The following is a 22,390-nucleotide window of genomic DNA, read 5'->3' as shown; positions in this document are numbered from 1 at the left end:
GGCAGTCACACTTGGGGTAATTTACCACAACCAGGGCTCTGTTCCCCAGCCTGAGAGACTGAGCAACGGGGAGGTGTCAGGTCTCCCGGGGTGTGCGGGCACTCTGGAGGTCAGAGTAAGTCTCATAAATTGGAAGAAAAAACTAGAAAACCTTCTGACTTAGAGTGGAGGCATCATTTTCTCAAGACCCACATGCCCCTGTTTTCTATCTACAGCCACGCCCCCCCTTCCCCTTCCCTTTCCCCAGAGTTTGTTTCATTAATGGAAAGCAAGTTTGGTGAACATGTTGAGGAGCCTCTTTCTTTTCCCCCAGATGCTTCACATACATTATTGTCTTTCACTGTTCTAAAAATCGGTGAAGTAAGCATTTTATTTCGCAATTGAGAAGCAGAGACTCAGACGTGGTATAATTCAGGTGAGTTGCGGACAAAACTCTTGCATCCTATTTCTGACCCAACCCTTCCTCTCTTGTTTCCCTGTTTCTTTTTTACTGAGGTATGATTGAAATACAACATTCTATTAGTGTCAGGTGTATAACACGATGACTTGACATTTGTGTATGTTGGGAAGTGACCACCACAGGAAGTCTTGTCACCACACAAAGTTACAAAAACTGTGGGGTTTTTTTGTGTGTGCGTGATGAGAACTTTTAAGCGTCTTCTTAGCATCTTTCAAATTTGCAATACAAGATTATCAACTCTAGTCACCATGCTGTCCCTTGCATCCCGTGACTTAACTGGAAGTTTGTGTCTCTTTGCCCCCTTCACTCATGCTGCCCACCCTCCACTCGTCCTCCCCTCTGGCAACCACAAATCTGTTCTTGGTATCTGTGGGTCTTGTTTTGTCTGTTCGTTCGTTTGTTTTTTGAATTCCACATAGAAGTGAAATCAGTATTTTACTTTCTTTATCTGACTTGTTTCCCTTGGCATAATACCTTCAAGGTCCATCCACGTTGCTGCAAATGGTAAGATTTCATTCTTTTTTATGGCTGAGTAGTATTCCATCGTGTATATATACCATGCCTTGCATTCCACCCAAGCATGGTGGGCCCAGAAAATGCTCTCTCTTCTCTCTCGTGCCTGCAGTGCTCCTGTCTCCGTTCAGAATGCCTCTCTCCTTCCCGGACAGTCCTGACCCTCATGACCACCTTTCGCTTCTCAGACTCTCCCGCAAAAGCCCTAACAATAAATGCGACGGCTCACTGAGCATAAACTTACTAAGTGCTGAGGACTTGGCTTGCATCATCGGATTTGGTCCTCACAACTACTTTATGAGGCAGACCCCATTTCACAGGTGAGGAAACTGAGGTTTCGAAGGTTAGGGACCTTGCCTGAAAACACAGAGCTTGTGAGTGACACGAGCTGGACTCACCTGGGTCTGTCTGGTTCCCAAAACCATGCCTTTTATCCTGTGTTTATTTCTGGTCATTGTCGCTTCACCTGGACATTATCCTTTCCTGGGCAGGCAACCTCAGGCCCCCAGGTCACCAAGGTCTAGATGAGACTGTAAGACCTGCCTACAGCAAAATTAAGAATTTTAAATACCTCCCCATTTGTTCAGAATAGAACCAAACCCCTTAGCAAGGCTGCAAAGCCCCCGCAGGCTGGGCTCATGTCCTCACCACACACCTACGCTCAGGGCAGCATCACGATCACTGGAGGGGGTATTAAAAACGTCATGTGGTGGCACCGTTTCTCAAGCCTCTGGCCTGCTCCCCTTGGATGAAATAATGATAAACAACATGACTATTTAGTCTTGTTAGTTGCCATTCTGAACGTTCTGCCTCTAAGTGTTTATATGTATTAACGCACACTAATTCACTTAATCTGAAAATTACCCCATGAAACAGATACTATTAGTAGAACCATCTAATAGATGAGATGATTGAGGCATAGGTTGGGTAATTAACTTGCCCAATTTCATTCAGCCAGCCAGTGGTGGGCTGGCCTGGAATCCCAATAATTGAATTAAGAGCTCTATGCTGTCTGTCTGTAGATGCCCACCACCATTAGCTTCAGATCCTGAATGTGGGTGCTTATTTTCTTCTGAAAACAGGCTGCTGCAGCCTGACTTCTGGGTATCGGTGAAGAGAAGAGAGAAAACCACCTGGGTATGCAGCCAGCACTTTGACCAGGCCCTTCAGAGAGTCTGGGTCCCAGTTAGGACCACCCAGGTTCAATTTCTATGAATTCGGATGCCACATTTGCCCAAACAGGGCAAAGGAAGGAATGTCAGCTTTAACATCCTATTCTGCAGAAACCCCTCCTGCTTTCCCCCCAACCCCCTTCCCTAGTAACATCTATCTTACTTGCGGAGGGTTTCATAATGAGTTAAAAGGAAACCTTCATTTCTCAATAAGAACATTAAACTCTTGTCAAACGATGATCTATATTTAGCCACTAAGAAGTACTTCACCTAAACCAATTTGCATGTCTATGGATGTGTGTGTGTGTGTGTGTGTGCACGCGTGAGTGTGTTTGGTTTAATCATTATTAGCAATGGGGAAGGCCATAGGCCTTCACAGCTCACAGGTAACGAACATTAAAGGAAAAAAGAGAGTTCTGAAGGTGGAGGGTAGGCCCACCGTGTTCCAGGACTGCACTGGCTCCTGAGAGACCCACAGAATCCTGCTTTGGAGCACTGCAGGAGGACCTATCCCACACCCCTTCCAGCTCAGCTATGCCAGGGCCCAGGACTTAACCATCAGGGGTCTCTGTGGCCCGTTACTTTGGCTCCTTGCCACCTCAGTGCTTGGGATCGGTTTGGGACAGCTTCCCAGGGGGGCAGCTGAGCCATATCCCTTGGGCCTCAGAGCAAAGGGTAAGAGGGGATGACGATGATGAGAAATGTTACCAAGTGTGTAGACTTTCCCATTGGGTGACGTAATTTGCCCAAGGTCACACAGCTTATTAATGGCAGAGCTGGGATTTGAACCCAAGGCATATGTAGCACCAGGACACCAACCAGCCCCAGCCTCCCTAAGCCTTCAGCCTCCGGGCACCAGTGAGAGTATTACGAGTTTTGTGGATACAGTAATGGCCGATATTGGAGCCCCCACGGGAGGAGCAGCTGGAGGACAGGACTGGACAGACGGGGCCAAGCCTTCCCGGGAGCTGAGGGTCCAGACCTCTGGAAGGTGCACAGCTCAGAGCGCAGAGGCTTCCCAGTTACTGCTTGGGACGTCAGCCCTGAGCCAGGCTGCCTGGGGTCCGCTCCGACCTACCCCTGACGTTTGTGGGGCCAGGGCAGGAGGACACGTGGACGCATGGATCACATGTCTAAATACTTCAGGTATTTTAAAGTTATCCGTCCAGCTAACAAACTGTTAAGTAAAATACGTTCTCTCCTCCCATCTTGACACAGGAACCTTCACGAAGACCTGGGAGGCGGGTTTGGATCTCGCACACTTGAAGTCCACAGAGTCCTCTGGGTGAGGAGCTGTGGGGAAAGTGGCCCCTTCTCTTCCAGGCCCTGCTCTGCTGCACCTCCTCAGGGCCTTTCCCCAAAGCGTGTGAACACTGGGCCTGCACGTTTGAGCTCTGCCCGTGCCTTTTGCAACAAGCCACCTCTTGGTCACCGTTTGGGCCTTCTCGGGGGCACCGTCCACCCTCAGCAAGATGAAGCCAGAGAAGAGGCCATTTGGGCCGGGATTCCACAGTCCCAGGTGCCCAAGCGTGGTGTACAAGGTGGGGGGTGGGCTCTCCCCTTGGCCCCCTGGATTCTGTGCCCTGGGGGGGCAGGGATGGCTCCAGAGCAGGGCCTTCTAAAGCATGAGGCCCAAGGAAGAGGTCCCTCCAGTCTGGGTCAAAGGATGTTGTGGCTGCCAGTCCCTTATTGTGAAACTTTGAGCATGTTAATTAATCTCTCTGCACCTTGTTTTCCATGTCTGGAGAATGGAGATAATGTCAGTACGGAGTAACAGGAATAAGTGAGCTTATTCAGGGGTAAAGTGCTTAGAACAGTGCTTGGCAAACAGTAAGTGTTAATTAGGTACTGCCCATTACGTGTAATTATTATTTGGGCTCGGGCATCCTCAAAGTTGCTACCAGATTGAATGCTGCGAAAAAACCTCATTTCCTGACTGGTGATGGGCAAAAGCTATTTCTGGAGACCTGGAGAATTCCAAGAACAGGTACTCTGGCTGCCTGATCTGTCCTCAGGCCAGAGCCTGTGACTGGAACAGAAACTGTGGAAAGAGGGGAACAGAAGAGAATGGGCCAGAAAGAAGGGCAGAGTATTTGCTGCCAGTTCATTCAGAAAGAGTTTCTTGGGCAGATACTTTTCCAGGCACTAGATAGCAGGAGTGAGCAAGACAGGGTCCCTGCCTCCATTCATCCTACCTTCTTGGGGTAGGGTGGGCAGGGGGGATAGAAGGAAGATGTGTAACAAGAAAACAAAGAAATAAACGTAAGCCTTACAGAGATAAGGGTGTGTGTGTGTGAAAGAAATCAAATAGGATAAATTGAGAGAATGGCTGGTGAAGAGAGTTGGGGGAGGGTGAACCAAATGAGGTAGGGTGCTCCCTGATGGCGTCTGAGGAGGTGACGTTAAAACTGAGACCTGAATAATTAGGAGGAACCAGCGGTATAAAGAATCAGGAAAAGGATGTGCCAAGAAACAAAATCGGCTAGTGCAAGGGCCCTGAGGTGGTTGTGTGCTTGACATAATATGAGAAACAGAAGATCTATGTCACTTAAAGGTAGTCAGCAAAGGAAAGAGTGACAGGAAACAAGTCAGAAAAGTAGAGAGAGACCCAGTCAAGTGCTTCTCAAAGTTTAAGATGCCCACAAGCCATCTGGGCATCCTGTCTGTTAAAGTACAGATTCAGGTTCAGAAGGTCCAAAGTGGGGGCCTGAAATTCTGCATTCCTAACATGCTCCTAGGCTGGGCCAGTGCCGCTGGTCTGTGGACCACACTTTGAATGGCCGGGCTTTAGGCAACAGATAGTAAGCAGAGATGTGACTCAGTCTGGTTATATTTTTAGAGCTTGCTCCCGCTGCAGTGTGGAGAGTGGGTTAGGGGTAAGAGAAAAGGCTGGACACCAGCAGAAGGGCAATTACAGTGGCCCAAGTGAAAAGTAGAAGCAGCCTGCATTGGCTGGGGGTAGTGAGCTGGACAGAAGTAGGTGGAGAGCAAGTCAATAAGCCTGGCTAATTGACTGCATGAAGGGGTAGAGTTAAACACAGAAATCCAGGGTTGCCTGGGTGGCTCAGTGGGTTAAGCTTCCAGCTCCTGATTTCGATTCAGGTCACGATCTCACCGTTGGTGAGTTCAAACCCTGCATTAGGCTTTGCACTGACAGTGTGGAGTCTGCTTGGGATTCTCTCTCTCCCTATCCTCTCCTCCCCCCCCCCATTAGTACTCTCTCTCTCTCTCCCTCTTTCTCTCTCTCTCTCAAAAAAAAAAAAAATCACACACACACAAATCCAGCATTACTCCTAGGTTTGGGGCCTGAGCTAGAGGCTGAATCAATGCCTTCAGTGGTGTGGCCAAGGCTAGGGGGAAACGGGGTTTGTAAAAAAAAGAAACAAACAAACAAAACAAAACAAACCAGAGTTTCAGTTTGAGATGGTAGTCACATATTCAACTGAAAATGTTGAGTCAGATAGATGAATCTTTATTTTTAATTTCCCTTTTTAATGTTTGTTCAGACTTTAATGTCTGTTCACAGACAGAGGCAGAGCATGAGCAGGGCAGGGGCAGAGAGAGAGGGAGACACAGAATCCCAAGCAGGCTCCAGGCTGAACTGTCAGCACAGAGTCCGACGTGGGGCTTGAATCCACAAACCACGAGATCATGACCTGAGCCAAAGTCAGATGCTCAACTGAGCCACCCAGGCGCCCCCAGAGAGATGAATCTTGGGCTCAAGAGTGATTCTGGGGTTGAAAATAAGCATTTAGGAGCACTGGTTTTCGGATGGTATTTTAAAGCCACAAGACTGGACGGACTTGCTTATGGAGAACATGTAGCAGATAAGAAGATCTGAGAGCTGAAGCTGCAGGTTCCTAACATTTAGGAGTGACGGGGTGAGGAGGAGCCAGGAAAGGAGAGTGAGAAAGTACTGGTGAAGTAGGAGAACTGGTGAGTGGCCTGGTGGGCTTAACAGCGGACTCCAAAGATATCCCCTCCCTAATCCGCGGAACCTGTGAATATATTATCTTATGTGGCAAAAGGCACCATGCAGAGCAATTAAGTTTAAAGAGTTTGAGGTCAGAGATGATCCTGGATTATCTGGATGGGCCCAATCTAACCACCACAGCCTTTAAAAACAAAATGGAAGGTAGGAGCGGGCGTCAGAGATATGTGGCGATGGGAGAAGACGCACAAGAGATTTGAAACACGAGAAAAACTTGACCCACGACTGCAGGCTTTGAAGAGGGAGAAGCCAATTCCAGAACATAGGAATGGCCCTCAGAGGGAGGCTAGCTAAGACCTAGAACCTGAGTCCCACAACAGCAAGGAATGAATTCGCCAATGACCTGAATAAGCAAGGAAAGACTCTCCTCTAGAACCCCCCAGCAGGGAACACAGCACTGCCAACACCTCCACATCAGCCAGCGAGACCTGTGTTGGGCTTCTGACCTACAGAACGGTGAGATAAATTTACATCGTCTTGAGACACTCAGTTTGTGATCATTTGTTACTGCAGCAATAGAAAATGAACCCATGTGGTTTAGAAGCCTAGGAAGAAATCATTTCGAGGAAGAGGGAGCCATCAGCTGTGTCACAGGCTGTGTGAGGCTGAGTAAGAGGAAGACAGGTGCGAGCTTTGGAGGGGGTGACACAGAGCTTGCTCTCAACCTTGACGAGCAGTTTCGGCGGAGTGGCGGGGTCGGAGACCAGGCTGGAGTGGGTTGAGGAATAAAGGGCAGGGTGAGGAAGTGGAGGCAGTGAACACAGACAACTCTGTTGTAAATTTTGGTTGCAAAGAGAAGGAAGGAAATAGGGCGGTATCTGGAGAAGGGTGTGTTCATCCAGGAGTTTTATTTTCTTGGTCTTAGTGGGAGCCAGAGAACATGTGTGTTTGCTGAAGGAATCGACCGAGCAGAGAGTAGTTAGGTTTGGGGAGGGTGTGGGTGGGAATCAAGAGTGCGTGAGTGAGAAGGGCCTGGCCCCGGGTACGTGTGGTGGGAAGAAACAGCTGGAAGGAAAACAAAGAAGGCGAGCACAGGTGCAAGGTGATTTGTAGTTTGGTGGTGGGGGGAAGGAGTTCCTGTCTGATGGCTTCTACTTTGTCACCAACAGGACTGAAGTGAGGTCTCCTGGGAGGGTGTGTGGAGAGGGAGGCGTGCTGGAGGGTTGAGGAGAGAAAGAAAAGATATGAAATGGTGTCTCTTGAAATGTGGGAAGCCACCTGATGACAAACTGGAGGAGCACGGCCCCAGGAAGGAAGTGGCCTTTGTCATCTCTCTTCGGGCCCTGATGCTGGGACTGGAGGGGGCGGGGGTCTGTTGGATCCAGGTTGGGCCCCAGAGGAGGTTACTTACTAGACAAATAACCCTCAGGAACTTTCTTAGCTCTTCAGCTCCATGCTCACCCCGCCTACTTTCATCAAAGGAAACAGCAGGTGCCAAAGTGTTTCATGGCCTGTCAAGCCCGGTCTTTCTTTATGGGTGGGGTCCATCTTATACTCTCCGGCCACTGCAGGTGGAGATGCCCTGAAGGCTGGAGATGAGTGTAGGGGAGGGTGTCTGCCCAGCAGCAGCTCTGATTCTGAGATCATCCTCTTCCAAAGCATGAGCAATTCCTTCCACCTCCACCCAGTCCCAGGAAAAACTCGGGCCTGAGTGTGCTGTCCTGTACCCGGAACAAAGGGAGCGCCATAACCTGTGTTGGGGCTTGCTCTCCTTGGGGAGCTCCTCCAGCTATGTCTGCAGCCGTCACCTAGCTGGTCCTGCCCTGCCACTGGCTCAATGTCTGCTCCGTGGAATTGCCCCAGAGTGGCAATATGTATTCTAACGAAGGTTCCCTGTGAAAGCTCTCTGGCGGATTAGGACTTGTTGTGTGGGTGGTTTGGAGAAGGGCTACTTTATAAAAGTTAAATAAACCTCACCGATGAAAGAGACAGCGGATTCTCCCAGCGGAAAGTAGGGATCACAGAGCAAGAGGACACCATCCAGGGTCAGACACAGCTCAGGTGAGGACCTGTGAGTCCACATGAGGTCTATTTGACTCCAAGCTCATGTTTTCTCCCCCACCATATAACACTGCCTTCCTGGAGCCAACAAACCTGCCTGCTTCCAGGGAAGGGAGGTGGAGGGAAAGCACCAGCGTTTACAGAGTGCTTGCCTATCAGGGGTCATGCTTCTGTTCTGGCCCTCTCTGCAGGAGGGGAGGCAGAAGGCACACCTCCGGGTGGCTGAGAGTCTCTCTGTGTAACACAGACAGAGGTTGTTTTGTGACTACCCTGGCAACTGGAGCTCTATGGGAAACGGGTATGCTCTGGCACAGAAGCCACTCTGAGTTCAACATTTGATCCTGGTCACCTAAGACGGGAGAGCCAGGAACAACAACAGGGCACCATGTTCTTTTTGGCAACCACCTTCTCTACTCCTCCTGCCCGTCCTCCTAATGCCATAAAATTCACCCATTTCTTCCCCCTCCAAAGTAGGAGGAAGTAGACAAAAGAAAATTTTTCAGGGGAATGAAGATGGAATGGAATGCCTTCAAAACTCACAGAAACATTCTATGGGAGAGATGAACATAAAACTGGTTTTGAGCTGATTCTGAAGAGAAAGTGTTTACAGTTTGTGTCTGGCCAAATTGATGACTTGCAAAAACCCAAACAAGTCAAATAAAAAAAATCAGCTCTTTGGAAAAATACATCAGAATCCAGAGTCTCTAAAGCATGATATTCACAATGTCCAGAAGATAATCCAAAACTTTTGACATATGAAGAGACAGGGAAATGTAGCCTATTCTCAATAGAAAACAACCACAAAGGACTCAGATGCTGGAATCAGGAAACGGGACTTCGAAACAGCTATATGTCTGTATTCAATGATGTAAGGAAAAACATGCTTATAGTGAATAGAAAGGTAGGGAGTCTCAGAAAAAAAAAATCATAAAATGTAGTGAAATGGCAATTCTAGAGCAAAAAATTGCAATCTATGAAATAAACTAAAATTACAATATCTGAAATAAAAAACAAATTATGGAATGGGCTTAACAGCAGAATGGAGAGGACTAAATTTAGAAAAATTCAGTGAACTCAAAGCTAGATCAACAAAAGTTAATCTAAGAACAGTGAAGAAAAACAAAAAGAAAATCAGAAAAGACTTTCAGAGACCTATGGAACTCATGGAACACGTGTCTAACATACTTATAAGTGGAGTCACAGCCAGAGAAGAATGAGAGTGGGGCAGAAAAAGTTATTTGAAGAAATATGACTGAACCATCCCCAAATATGGTGAAAGACATACATTTAAAGACTCAAGAATCTCAGCAAATCTGAGGCAAGGTAAACATGAAGACACTATGCCTGGGCACATCAAACTGTTGAAAAGCAAAGAGAAAGAGAAAGCAGTCTGAGAAAACCAACATGTTACATACAGAGAAACAGTGATATGAATGACTGCTAACTTCTCACCAGAAGCCATGGAAACATCTTTAAGTGCTGAAAAGAAAAACAAAACAAAACAACAACAACAACAAAACATGCCAATTCTTTTCGCATGCTAGTGAAAATACCCTACAAGAATGAGGGCAAAGACAATTTCAGATAAAATTAAGAGTGGCACCTGGGTGGCTTGGTCAGTTAAGTGTCCCATTCTTGATCTCAGCTCAGGTCTTGATTTCAAGGTCGTGAGTTCAAGCCCCACATTGGGCTCTGCACTAGATGTGAAGCCTACTTAAAAAAAAAAATAATAAAATGAAATAAAAAATAAAAATAAATTAAAAAATAAAATTAAGAAGACTCATTGACAGCAGAGCTCCACTCTAAGAGATGATAAAATTCTTCATGCTAAAGGAAAACAATACCAGATTGACATTCAGATCTTCTAGAAGGAATGAGGTGCTTTGGAAGTGTAACTATCTAGATAAATAGAAAAGTCTATTTTTTCCTCTTAATTTCTTTAACATATGTATGACTATTTGAAGCATAGAAATATTTTCTTGTGGGTTTTATAATATAAGTAGATATAATTAATACCCATGACAATACAACAAGAAGCAGGAGATAGCACACTTTTCCTGTAAAGGGCAAGAGAGTAAATATCATGGATTTGAGGGCCATAGGATCTCTGTCACAAGTACTCAACTCTGCACTGTAGTGTGAAAGCAGCTGCAGATAAACATAAGCGAATGGGTGTGGCTATGTTCCCATAAAACTTTATTTACAAAATAGGCAGCAGGCTGGATCTGGCTCACTAACTACAGGTTTGTCAACTCCTGTAAAGGAAAATGGCAGTAGGATGGTAAAAAGACTTATGCAGTGGCAAAGTTTCTGCATTTAAATGAAGTGGTACAATATTAATCCTAAGTGAACAGTGAAAAGTCAAGTGTTTCTCAACAGTGGCAATTCTGACCTTTCTGGACAAGCGCCCAGCTCTTGATCTCAGCTTAGGTCTTGATCTCAGGGTCATGAGTTCAAGCCCTACGTTGGCAACCATGCTGGGCATGGAGCCTACTTAAAAAAATAAAGACTACAAAAAAATAATAAAAGGAAGATGAAAGACCTGTACCACCAAAACTGTAAAATATTGATGAAAGAAACTGAAGAAGACACAAACAAATGGAAAGATATTCCATGCTCATCACTGAAAGAACCAATATTGTTAAAATGTCCATACAACCCAAAGCAAAATATAGAATTAATGCAATCCCTATCAAAATATCAACATTTTTGGGGTACCTGAGTGGCTCAGTTGGGTAAGTGTCTGACTCTTGGTTTTGATTCAGGTCATGATCTTACGGTTTTGAGTTTGAGCCCCTTATCGGGTTCTGTGCTGGCAGCACAGAGCTTGCTGGGGATTCTCTCTCTCCCTTTCTCTTTGCCCCTCCCCCCCGTCTCTGTCTCTGTCTCTGTCTCTCTCTCAAAATAAATAAATAAACTTAAAAAAAGAAAAGATATTAAAAATATATCAACATTTCTCACAGAATGAGACCAAATAATACTAAAATTTTTATGTAGCCACAAAAGACCACAAATAGCCAAAGCAATCTTGAGAAAGAACAAAGCCGGAGGCATCACAATTCCAGATTTCAAGATATACTACAAAGATATAGTAATCAAAGCAGTATGCTATTGGCACAGAAAATCGACACATAGGTCAACAGAATAGGATAGAGAGCCCAGAAATAAACCCATGCATGTATGGTCAATTAATCTATGACAAAGGAGGCAAGAATATACAATAAGGAAAACACAGTCTGTTCAACAAACAGTGTTGGGAAAACTGGACAGCTACGTGCAAAAGAATGAAACTTCAGTACTTTCTCGCACCATATACAAAAATAAAACAGAGTAAAGACCTAAATGTGAGACCTGAAACCATAAAACTCCTAGAAGGCAGCAATTTCCTTGAGATCAGCCACAGAAACATTGTCCTAGATATGTTTCCTCAGGCAAGGGAAACAAAAACAAAATTAAACTGTTGGGACTACACCAAAATAAAAAGCCTTTGTACAGTGAAGGAAACCATCAACAAACAACAAGGCAACCTACTAAATGGGAGAAGATATTTGCAAATGATATATCCGATAAGGGGTTAATAACCAAAATATATAAAGAACTTCTACAACTCAACACCAAAAACCCAAACAACTCAGTTAGAAAATGGACAGGGGACCCAAATAGACATTTTTTTCCAAAGAAGACATTTAAATGACCGACATACACATGAAAAGATGTTCAATATCACTCATCAGGGAAATGCAAATCAAAATCTCAAGAAGATATTACCTCACACCTGTCAGAATGGCTAAAATAAAAAAGACAAAAAATAACAAATGTTGGTGAGGATGTGGAGAAAAAGGAACCCCGTGCACTGTTGATGGGAATGTAAATTGGGGCCGCTGCTGTGGAAAACAATATGGAGGTTCCTTAAAAAAAATAAAAAATAGAATTACCATATGATCCAGTAATTCTGTTTCTGGGTATTTACCCAAAGAAAACGAAAACACTAACTTGAAAAGGTATGTGCACCCCTATATTTACTGCAGCATTATTTACAGTAGCCAAGAGATGGCAGCAACCCAAGTGTCCACTGACTGATGAATGGATAAAGAAGATATGGTGTGCATACACAATGGAGTATTACTCAGCCCTAAAAAGAATGAGATCTTACTATTTGCAACAGTATGGATGGCCCTACAGGATATAATGCTAAGTGAAGAAATCAGAGAAAGACAAATACCATATCATTTCACTCATATGTGGAATTTAAGAAACAAAACAAATGAACAAAGGGAAGAAAACCCCGCATCAACCAAAAAGCACTCTTAACTATAGAGAACAAACTGATAGTCACCAGAGGGGAGGTGGGGGGCGGGGAGGATGGGTGAAATAGGTGAAGGGGATCAAGAGAACACTTATCATGATGAGCTCTGAGTAACTACAGAATTGTTGAATCAAGTATTGTACAATTGAAACGAATAGAACGCTGTGTGTTAACTATGCTGTATTTAAAATTAAAAAAGAAAACCGCATCAGTGAGCACAGGCTTGTGGAATGGTCAGTGAGGGGCAGAGCAGCAGGGGTGGGAGATGGGGTCCGAGCCGCAGGTAGCGCCTTTAGGCCGAGGTACAGATGTGGATTTCCTAAGTGGATGGGAAGTCACCGGAAGGTGTCAAGCAGGGAATGAGGCGCTGTGGTCCAGAGGACAGTCTGGGAAGAAGTCTAAAACTGCCTCTCTGCCTCTGTCCAGGGTGTTTGCGGACAGCAAGGCCATCGTAAAATAAGAATGCATAAAATAACATCTGGATGCTGATATGGTCACCTGAGAACATACGAACACTCCATATTTCATTTGGGCAATTCACACAACACGCTCTGAGAGCTTCCTGTGGGTGAGGCAAATTCTTGCAAGATATTCTTTCTTCTTTACATAAGTTTCTCCCCATTTCTGCACCCAAATGGCTTGAGCCAAGTTTATCTGCACACCTGAAAATCCCTGGTACATTCATGGCACATCTCGACATAGGTATTGTGACTTCCAGGTGTACTCAGACCTCAGCCTTCCCGACTATTCTTAAAAACAACGATTAGTTGAGCCCTACTGTCCCAGGCACTGTGTTAGACCCTCACATTCTCCCAGTGGATCCTTACACTTACACCTCCTTGTGGTGGCCATCTGCACCTTCTGCCTTGGTCCGCACAGCCCCATCTGACCTCTTTCCCAGATGGCAGTAGTCCTTTTTCTCTGGAAAACTCCTTTCTTACTCCAGACATGTAGTTCTGGTTGGGGCTGCCAGTACTGTGATCACCCGGCTACCTATAGGAATGGATACACTGCCTGGGATGAGCCAGTGGTGATACCCCATCTCCCTGATCACAGGGATTGATCAGGGAATGAACACGTAACCCAAGCCTGGCCAGAGTTTTTCTCCAGTATTTCTCAAACTAGGGTCAGGAGAGAAGTTTGGTCTTTTCCTCCTGACCTCAAAGATGAAAGCATATGACTACGGTTCTAGACTTTTGGAAGCAGCCAGGCTTAGAGACTAAAGCCAATGTGGAGACTAGAAGTGCAGAGAGAAATATGGAACCATGGTTTCTCCGAGGCCAGATAGGCCTTTGCCTTATTCTCGAATTGGTCCCTCCTGGCAATCGATTCCCCTTTCCTGCTTTAGCCAGTTCAGTTAAGGATTTCACCCAGCGTAACCAAGAGTCTTCTGAAGGTGTTCTTTGTTCAGACAAATCCCAGAATCTCAGGCAGCCCCTGCAGCTGACCAAGAGTCTCAGATCTTGTTCCTGTTGAGTTCTGACATGCTTTTGAAATTCTCTTGCTTCCTTTATAGCTATCCCCACCACAATGGCTAGAGCTCACAGCCCTGGCTTCAGCTCATAGCACTGCTAAGATAGGCTGGAATTTTCAAAGACTTGACTAAAATTCTGAGAGGTCACAGCAAGCAAATGAATAACATGAGGTAATAAATGCACAAAACAGACATGATTACAGAGCAGTCTGCAGCTAGCTTGCTTCAGGGCCTGCAGACCTATTCTCTTGCATGAGCTATATCGAGATTGCTTCATTCTACCCTCATGATGTGGCGAAAGGTTTTAGCAATCTAGCCTGGGATCCCTGCTTCCTGGCCTGATTACACATAGAGCGTTGCTTAAAACATTAGCTAATTTAAAAAATTAAAATGTGGCAAACCAAATTGATTTATAGATGCGATGCAATCCCAATAAAAATCCCAGCACGTTTTTTAAAACTTTAGAATTGACAAGCTGATCCTAAAATTCCTACAGAAATGTAAAGAACTAGAATACCCAAAATAATTTTGGGAAAAACAAAGACACAAAATCAGAGGACTTCTCCTAATTAAAGAATTCCTCAAAAAGTTTAGCATATGTAAACAAATGTAAAAGCTAAAACTATAAAACTTCTAGAAGAAATCCAGAAGAAAACATAAGAAAATCTTTGTGACTCTGAGGTAGGCAAAGACTTCTTAGGACATAAAAAGTACAAACCTTAAGAGAAAAAAAAAGATAAATTAGACTTCATGAAAATGAAAAGCTTCTCAAGAGACACCATCAAGAAAATGAATAGGTGAGCTTTTGGCTGAGAGAAAATGTGTGTAAAGCATATATCTGCAAGGATTTGCATCTAGCAAATATATATATATACACAGAACACTTACGACTCAGTAATAAGTCAACCCAATCTTTAAAAAGGTCCACAACACTTCAATACTTCATACACACAAAAAGATTTAAGAAGAACCACGAAAAGATGTCCAACCATTAGTTACCAGGGAAATGCAAACTAAAACAAAATGGGATGCCACTACCCACCTACCAGAATAGCTACCATCAAAAAAATATGGATACCACCAAATACTGGCAAGGATGTGGAACAAGCTGAACTCTCATACGTTGTTGGTGGGAATATAAAATGGCACAACCACTTTGAGAAAAGGTCCGGAAACTCCCAATACTACATACAGTAATCCGGCCCTCATTTCTGCAGGGGGTTTGTTCCAAGATCCTCAGTGGATGCCAAAACCACTGTACTCTGTATATGCTATGTTTTTCCTATGCATACACACCTATGATAAAGTTTAATTTAGAAATCAGGCACAGTAAGGGATGAACAACAATAATATTAAACAGAACAATTGTAAGACTATACTATAATAAAAGTTATGTCTCTCTCTCTCCAAATCTCTTACTGCGCTGTACTACTCACCCTTCTTCCTGTGATGATATGAGGTGATAAAATGCCTACGTGATGAGCTGAAGGGAGGGGAATGACCTGGGCCTTGTGATGTAGCGTTAGGCTACCACTGACCTTCTGACCATCAGTCAGAAGGAGGATCGTCTGTTTCTGGTTCCTCTTGATTGCAGGTAACTGAAACCATGGAGAAGAAAACTGCGGATGGGGGCTGGTGGGACTACTGTGTAGACCAGTCCAAGGACACAGAAATTCCTCTCCCCGTGTGGAGGTTTCTTGGGCTAAGAGGCTGAGTCTCCTCTGAGATCTGCCAGCCGTGGGAGGGCATCTTCTCATCCACCTGGTCAGCTTACTAGAGAGGGCCTGTAGTTAGGAGACAGTTTTAATTCGAAGGGGAAGTACAAGGAATACTTTGTGGGCGTCTGAGCCACATTCTGCAATCAGCTTTATCCGTAAGAAAGCAGAGAAATTTGAATCTCTGCTTGTTCCTTACTCAAGAGGGGACCCAGCAGCATTACTCATGGACACAGACCCTCAGCCCCCACCCCACACCCCTTTGCTTGGCAGCGTGCTCGGCCCACAGTAAGCTCGCAATGATTGCCAACAGAGACATTATTACTATTAGCTTTCTGCTGAGATCTGTGCATCTTATGCCCTTCTGTGCAGCTCACCAGGGCTGCTTTCTCCAAGCCCCAAATTCCAGATGGGAAAATGTCTTTCTGCAGGGGGGTAATTGGCACCAGAAATGCCCTTACTCTGCTGGTGAGACCAGGCCTCTATGCCCAAGTGTGGCCTTACCTTTACACATTCAACAGCAAGTCGATCACATAAATTCTTTTTGTGGTTTTTTATGGGCCACCAAAATTCCCAAATTATTTTAGGGACCAAAATAGGGTGCCAACGGGGCACCTGGGTGGCTCGGCTGGTTGGGTGTCTGACTTTGGCTCAGGTCATGATCTCCCCATTTCATGGGTTCGAGCCCCACGTCAGGGTCTGTGCTGACAACTCGGAGCCTGGAGCCTGCTTCAGATTCTGTGTCTCTCTCTCTCTCTCTCTCTCTCTCTCTCTGCCTCTACCACGCTGGTGCCCTGTCTCTCTCAAAAGTAAAAAAAAAAAAAAAAAAAAAAAATTAAAAAAATTAAAAACAAAAAAACAAAACCAGGGTGCCAACTTTAAATTTTTCCATTAAGGATACATTTTTTTTTTTTTTTAGTTATCCATCCGCTATCATCATTTCATTTTATTTTAAAAAATTTTTAATGTTTTTATTTATTTTTGAGAGAGACAGAGCACAAGTGGGGGTGGGGGTGGACAGAGAGAGAGCGAGACACAGAATCCCAAGAAGGCTCCAGGTTCTGAGCTGTCAGCACAGAGCCCAATTGGGGCTTAAACTCATGAACCATGAGATCATGACCTGAGCCGAAGTCAGACACTTAATCCACTGAGCCCCCCAGGCACCCCTCATCATTTCATTAAAAAAAAAAATAGATTGTATCTTTTCGAGCAGTTTTAGGTTCACAGAAGAATTCAGCAGAACATCCAGCGAGTTCTTACATACCCCCTGTCACCGTGCATACCTCCCCCACCCCCATCAACATCCTGCTCCCGAGTGACACATGTGTTAAGACCTATGAAACTCCTAGGCACATCATTATCACCCTAAGTCTACGGATTGCTAGGGTTTGCTCTTGGTGTTGGGCATTCTGTGGTTTTTGACAAATGTAAAAGGACATGTATCCACCACTACAATATCTCACAGAATAGTTTTACTGCCCTAACAGTACTCTGTGCTTGTCCATTCATCCTTATTCATTTCATTAAAAAAAAAAAAAAAGCATTTAGGAAATTGAAAATTGGATAGGTATCTCAAAATAGAAATTTTTACCCCCTTGGACTGGTGAAACTAGTCTGAGGTGCGGTGGAACCACAGCTGAATAAGAAAATCACAACAGTTGGGGGCGCCAGGGGGGCTCAGTCGGTTAGGCATCTCTCGATTTCAGCTCAGGTCACTGTTTGTGAGATTGAGCCCTGCATCAGGCTCTGTTCTGGGTGTGGTGCCTGCTTGGGATTCTTTCTCCATCTCTGTCTCTAAAAAAAGAAAAGGAAAGGAAAAGGAAAGAAAAAATACAATCACCACAGCATTCATAGACAAGAACTCCAAAACTCGAGTAGCCTCTGTACCCATTTTACAGGTGAGGAAACTGAAGCTCAGAGAGGTGGAGGCAGTTGCCAAGGACTGAAAGCTAAGTATCTTCACTCCACAGACCAGGTGCTCATCTGCCATACCCAGTGTCTTCTAAAAGAGCTCCCAAACTAGTAGCTTTGAGGTAGAAGGAGGGTGTCCCCACAGCCTCAGGTGACTGCTGTCTTCCAACTTGTGCCTGCTCTTCCCACCCCTCCCTCCACGTCCACATGCGTATTTGTCTTCTCTTCAGGCAAGTTCTGAGAAGCCTTTTGTTATAAGCAAAGTTTAATTCTGCCCCTTCTCAGGACTAGTGTTATACTTTGTAGTTATTTGTATTTATCTATTATACGAGAACTACAGGACTCACCCTTAAGTCACAGCAGAAGATATTTTAAATTAGGACACCTACTCCAGAAACCTAAATTTCCCCCCAAATAAATCCCACAGTATCAACAAGTTGGCAAAGTCTCCAGAAGCCTTGGAGGGGGAAGACTGGGCACTCAGGGTGTGGTCTTCTTGCTTTTGACCTCAGGCCTCATTTGACAACTTGCAGGTCCCCAAAATGTTTCATTCCTGACATTAGTCAGAGAGCCCAAACAAGGTCTTGAGTGTATAGACTTTTATCTTCATTCTACTTTAAATAGTTTCCTTCTGGGGGGGTGGGGGTGGGGGAGGGAAGGGCAGTGTGTGTGGAAAGGGTGGGGGTGCCTGTTCCTTCTGAATTGCCACCAAGTGACCTAGGGACTGGGGAAGCTCTACACGAACACTGGGTTCGGCCCCAGATATCCCATTCATACACGTCCCCGTCTCAATCCTCCCACAGTCATGTTGGACAGCCCAACAAAAATGGAGTCTGCCATTACCGGGCTGTTGAGGAAGGTCATCAAAAAGACGTGACTGTCGACCGCCCCATGAGCTGGCCCCCGGGCACTCAGAGGTTCCTCCCCTCCCCCGTTCTTGGAATGTGGGCTCTCCTTCCTTTCCCGCTCCGAAGGGCTCCTCCAAGGACACAGTCTTGAGATAGCGATGTGGTGTGAAGAACACCAACATGGTTTATGTGACTGAACCAGTTAGAGGCCTCTTAAGATTTGGCAGGCAAGCGCAGGAATCCATTAGTCGTGCTGCCGCCCAAGACAAGCCTCACATGTAAGTTCCCTTTACTTAATAGAAATGCCAGCTGTCAACCTGGACTGGCCTGCCTCTTGCTTCGGTCTCTCCCTGCCCTCCAAGTACAGGGTTTCAGATTACTCCAGGGAAGCTCCCGGGAGGGTTATGAACCCATACTTGCCGTGTGGTCTCAAGCGAATCCCTTCACTTTTCTGAGCCTGTGTCTTCTCTACAGATGAGAATAAGGCAGCCGGACCAAGTGCGAACAGGGTGAACGAGGAGCCCAGAAGGAACTGCTTAGCAGCCCTCTTCCAATGGCTCTCTCTCCAGTGGTCAGGTGGATGTCTGGCCCTCCCCTCCCGCCCAAGAGACTCACAGAAAGATGGTCAGGGATGTTTGTGTTTTCTATTCTCATTTCTAAGGCCTCAAAGACCCGCATTTAGGGACCCTGTTCTAGGGTATTCTCTACTAGTAGTATTTTCTCTCCTCTCCACCCTCTTCCAACCTGCCTTTTGTCTTGGAAATCAACTTCTATGAACGATAGCCAGGGCCGCCCCCACCCCCACCCCTTCCAGCTTTGATTGTGTTTGGCCAATGGGAGGCACTGTTAGAGGACTAGAAGAGAAAGAGGTAGTAGAGGTGAGACTCTCCTGGTGCCTCACTGCTCTCCCCCACACTTCCCTGTGTTCCTGGCAGTGGTGGCATTTTGCAATTACAGCTGTGGTTGGGTGGCCCCTCTTCCTTGACCCCAGCTCCCACAGGTTTTCCTCACAAAGTTCCTTCACCTTATCTCCCCCAGTGGAGGGGCACTAAAAAGATTTCTTGCTGTTGTTAGTCACGAAGGACCTCACAGCTCTTGTCAGTTCCCTTCACCCACCTCTGTAGACAGTCCTTCCATTAATGAACCTTCGAATGTGGTTTCTCTTTCCTGCCATACCTAAACGACACAGAATCTTATACCTCTCTCTCCGCTTTCAGAATTGGTATTCTAACCAGCCCTGGCTATTGAAAAGTTCATCTGTAAGACCAAGAGGTGAGTCTTGAAGGGACAAAGCAAAGGTCCCTTGGCTGCTAGGCAGTTGCCTTCTAGCTAGCTGCACACACCCTTTCTCATGCTCGGTGCAGATGAGTGAGTGGGAAGTCATCTAATGGTCTGCTACCGGGTGACATGTTTTACCAAACACAATCCTGTTGCTCACCATAATTATCTGTATTTGTATGTAAGCTGCATTCCTCTGACCATCTGTCTTATTTTGGTTGACAGACTCCCAAATTCCCTCTCTTTTATTCATGCATAATACATGAATGATTCACAAGTGGGAAAGTCAACAGGGCTCCTTCTACCTCAGTCTCCTCATCTGTATAAATGGGATAATAATACTATCAACCTCATAGAATTGGTGTGAAGATTAAATGAGTAATGTCCTTAAGTGTTTAGAACAGCAGGTGCAAAGTATTATCTAATACTCTCATCTGGTTCCTTTGGCTCACTTTCCTACAGCTTGTATGTAGGAAGGGGAGCAGGGGACCTGGGTAGGAATTCTGAAGTCCCCCCACTTTCAGTGTTTTCCTCCTCTTTCCCCTCCCCCCTCCATACCCCACTCCTGAGTAGATCTCCTTCTTTGCCATCTTTTTATCCCAGGAAGCTTCTGGAAGGGCAGCCAGCACAAGTTGATTCTTATGTTTTCTGCTTTCAATTCTAGACCAGTGGTTTTCAGACGGTGGTCCGGAGAGCCCCAGGGCTCCCAAGAAGCCCCACAGACCACAGAAAGTGGTTATCACTCTAGGTCACACCCTTTAGCTTGCTTTTTTATCTGTTCAAGTTTCCTTTCAAGATTCTGTTTGAACACAGGCTTCCAAGACGTGAAAAAGTTGAAATCCCTATTCTGAGATATTGAAGCCCTAGATATGACAGCTCTCACTCCTAACTTCTTTGACCCCATTGCCAAGCAACTTTCTCTACTTCATTCAAATAGTTTGGGTTCTTTTCCATTTCTGATGCTCTGAAACAGATACGTGAACAAGCAAATCTTTGTGTACACATCTGCGGTGTCTCTCACAGGTGCTCAGCATGTTCAGCAGACATTGTCTCCTTAATTCTCAAGCCTCTGGGGGAAGATAACTACAGCACTGTTTAACAATAGACACACTTAAAGGCACTTGACTTTTACTGGCACCCAATCCAACCACTGGAATACTTCCAACCCCAGGAATCAAAAGACTATTAGGACTCTATCCTGATGACCCTGGGCCACAACTGGTCCTAATGGCTGCTCGGAGTGAGGGAAGTGGGGTAGCAAAAGCTGTTCAGGGACCGGCAGGCAGGGAGGAGCGCTCAGCATCTGGAATTGGCTGTGGGAGTTTGGGGAGGTACTAACACTCCAAGCGGTCAACATATAATTTCTTTATGCAGTTCAAGACTCTGGGCATTGAGACTACGAATACAGGAAAGGAGCAAAAGCCCTAACATCCAGATCTCTGCCTGGAATGCTCATATCCCAGATTGCCACAAGGTCCCTCTCATACTTCATTTGGCTCAAATGTTACCTCATTAAGACTGTCTTAAGACTGGGGCAAGCGGTGCCTGGGTGGCTCAGTTAAGCTTCCGACTCAGCTCAGCTCATGATCTCACAGCTCGTGAGTTCAAGCCCTGCATAGGGCTCTCTACTGTCAGCGTGGAGCTGGCTTTGGATCCTCTGTCTCCCCCTCTCTCTGCCCCACTCTCACTGTCAAAAATAAGTAAACATAAAAAAAAAAACAAAAAACAAAAAACAAAAAACGACTGGGACAAGAAAAGCCCCTACCTGGGTTCTGAGCTCTCTGGCCCACTTCTTTTTCTTTCTTTCTTTTTAAATGTTTATTTATTTTTCAGAGAGAGAGAGACAGAGACAGAGACAGAGACAGAGCAAAAGCAGGGGAGGGGCAGAGAAAGAGACAGAAACACAGAATCTGAAGCAGGCTCCAGGCTCTGAGCTGTCAGCCCAGAGCCTGATGCAGGGCTCAAACCTACAAGCCAGGAGATCATGACGTGAGCTGAAGTCTGACACTCAACCAACTGAGCCACCCAGGCACCCCTCTCTGGCCTCTTCTAACCACACGCCTTTCCACAGAGCAAGAAGTCCATGCGCCACGGGGATGTGCCCACCCAAAGCTTCTGCTCGTCACCCCTTCTTAGACAATATTGTGCGTACCTGAGACCCTAGAATTCTCTGTCCCGATAGCACAAGGCCAGCTTCTAGAGACTGTGTTGGCTTTTCCGTCCTTTGGAGGAGCCAAGGAACAGCTATTTGTAGGAGGTGTGGATGTGCAGATCCAGATATGATAGTGTGGGTACATGGCCCCTTGAAGTACGGGACAGAGCTGGAGTACAAAGAGTAGGAGGAGGAAGAGTAGGAGGAAGATCGAGGGCCAGGGACCGGTTACCACCTAAGCCACCCCATTCTAGTGCACATCTTGGAGGAGTCCAAGAATTCTAAACTTAAATTTGGCCTTCCAGATTATGATGAAGGTATACTTGTCACAATGAAAGGATATGAATTTTACATACCAGTTTAACTTGGTTTGTACTTTTTCAGTACATACACATACGGTATGTGGGCCTCCATTTGTGCCGTTGACCATGGCCCTGTAAATATTAGGGGTAGGCCCATCCCCGACCACGCTGTCTAAAATAAAACAGCACTTCCTCTGTCACTCTATTTCTACCCTAGTTCTTCATAGCATTTGTCACCATCACATCTACATTTACTTGTGTATCATC

At 45.6% G+C, this 22,390-nt stretch overlaps 1 long non-coding RNA gene across 1 annotated transcript; it reads right to left on the bottom strand.

The window, feature by feature from the left end:
* Positions 1-1,377: 1,377 nt before the first annotated feature.
* Positions 1,378-17,363, bottom strand: LOC122235759. The gene is made up of 3 exons (XR_006213803.1): positions 17,224-17,363; positions 15,354-15,701; positions 1,378-1,516 (listed from the first exon to the last, which is right to left on the bottom strand). It is a non-coding gene; the product is annotated as an uncharacterized LOC122235759 (long non-coding RNA).
* Positions 17,364-22,390: the final 5,027 nt, after the last annotated feature.

The sequence above is a fragment of the Panthera tigris genome, chromosome F3 (assembly GCF_018350195.1).
Source record: "Panthera tigris isolate Pti1 chromosome F3, P.tigris_Pti1_mat1.1, whole genome shotgun sequence".
Taxonomy (NCBI): domain Eukaryota; kingdom Metazoa; phylum Chordata; class Mammalia; order Carnivora; family Felidae; genus Panthera; species Panthera tigris.
The sequence above is the reverse complement of the archived record's forward strand: the minus strand, read 5'-3'. Positions and strand labels throughout refer to the sequence as shown.